The sequence below is a fragment of the Octodon degus genome, unplaced genomic scaffold (assembly GCF_000260255.1).
Source record: "Octodon degus isolate 3935 unplaced genomic scaffold, OctDeg1.0 scaffold00030, whole genome shotgun sequence".
NCBI lineage: Eukaryota > Metazoa > Chordata > Mammalia > Rodentia > Octodontidae > Octodon > Octodon degus.
Window position 1 is genome coordinate 4358359 of NW_004524606.1, and position 1883 is coordinate 4360241.

A 1883-nucleotide genomic window follows, 5' to 3' on the forward strand; every position below is an offset into this window, starting at 1 on the left:
GTGGTTCATACCTGTAATCCCAGCACTCTGCAAGAAGGAAGCAGGAGGGTCATGAGTTCAAGTTCAGCTTGGGCGATTTATCAAGTTGGTGAGACCCTGTCTCAAGATAAAAACAAAGACAATAGTGTACTACTTTGCCATTAAAAGGATAAACTTGAGACATTTTTAGGTAAATGGGTACATCCATCTCTAGACCATAACTTTGAGTGAAATAAATCAGACATGCAAGTTTAAATATCACATTGTTTCTATTGTGTGAGAAACCAAAAGTTGAATAAAAAGCAAAATGAAAGACAGGTACTGAAAAGTAGGAAGAACTTGCTCAAGGGGGAAGGGAAAAGGGTAGGAGGAAGGGGGATTGGAAGAAAGGAAAAAGGGAATAAAACAAGAAAATGGAAGGAAAAACGGGAACAATGCTTTTGTTAATGAGGAAGGAAAGAAGGACTGAAAGAGGGGAGGTGAATGGGAAAGAAAAGAATTAATATACATTATGTACAGGTACAAATTCTCCATGGTGAATGTGATCATTATGTACAGCAAACATGTATTAATAAAAAATAAAAAGAGGAATGCCAGAGCTGCTGCTGCCGAGTCTGGACCTGAGAAATGTGCCTTGACACCCGCTCCCATACACTCTTGGTTGCTCTTGATTCTAAGGCCAAGATGGCCAGTCTCAAGGATCAGCTGGTGGTGAATCTCCTTAAGGAGGAACAGGTGCCCCAGAATAAGATCACGGTTGCTGGGGTTGGTGCTGTTGGCATGGCCTGTGCCATCAGTATCTTAGTGAAGGACTTGGCAGGTGAGCTTGCACTTGTTGATGTCATGGAAGACAAACTGAAGGGAGAAGTGATGGATCTCCAACATGGCAGCCTTTTCCTTTGGACACCAAAAATTATCTCTGGCAAAGACTATAATGTAACTGCAAACTCCAAGCTGGTTATTATCACTGCTGGAGCACATCAGCAAGAGGGAGAGAGAGAGAGTTGCCTTAATTTGGTGCAGCGTAATGTGAACATCTTGAAGTTCATCATTCCTCATGTTGTAAAGTACAATCCCAACTGCAAGTTGCTTGTTGTGTCCAACCCAGTGGATATCTTGAACTATGTGGCTTGGAAGATAAGCAGCTTTCCCAAGAACTATGTTATTGGCAGTGTTTGCAACCTGGATTCAAACTGGTTCTGCTACCTGATGGGGGAAAGACTAGGCATGCACCCATTGAGCTGTCATGGCTGGATCCTTGAGGAGTACGGAGATTCCAGTGTCCTTGTGTGAAGTGGCATGAATGTTGCTGATGTTGCCCTGAAGAATCTGCACCCTGAGTTAGGAACTGATGGGGATAAGGAGCATTGGAAAGAGGTTCACAAACAGGAGGTTCACAGTGCTTGTGAAGCGATCAAACTAAAAGGCTATACATCCTGGGCCATTGAACTGTCAGTGGCAGATTTGGCAGAAAGTATAATGAAGAGCCTTAGGAGCATGCATCCAATTTCTACCATGATTAAAGGGCTCTTTGGAATCAAGGATGATGTTTTCCTTATTGTTCCTTGTGTCTTGGGACAAAATGGGATCTCTGATGTTGTGAGGTGACTCTGACTCCCGAAGAAGAGGCCCATTTGAAGAAGAGTACAGATACTCTGTGGTTGATTCAGAAGAAGCAGTGATTTTAAAGTCTTCCAGTGTCACCATGTCACTGTCTAGGCTACAGGAGGGTTTAGTTGGAGTTGTGCCAGTTGTCTTTTTTTATCTGACATGTTATTGAAGCAGTACTATTAAGGTGGCCTGAGGAAAACATAAGTTTTCAAAAGTTAGAAGTAGAAATGGCTCATAAAACCCCATAGCTCTGTCTTGATGCCAGATCATGCTGCTCTTGTAGTTCTGATTAG

General features: G+C 42.7%; 1 pseudogene; it reads left to right on the plus strand.

Moving 5' to 3' along the window:
- Positions 1 to 645: 645 nt before the first annotated feature.
- Positions 646 to 1661, plus strand: LOC101572905 (annotated as a pseudogene).
- The last annotated feature ends 222 nt before the right edge of the window (positions 1662 to 1883 follow it).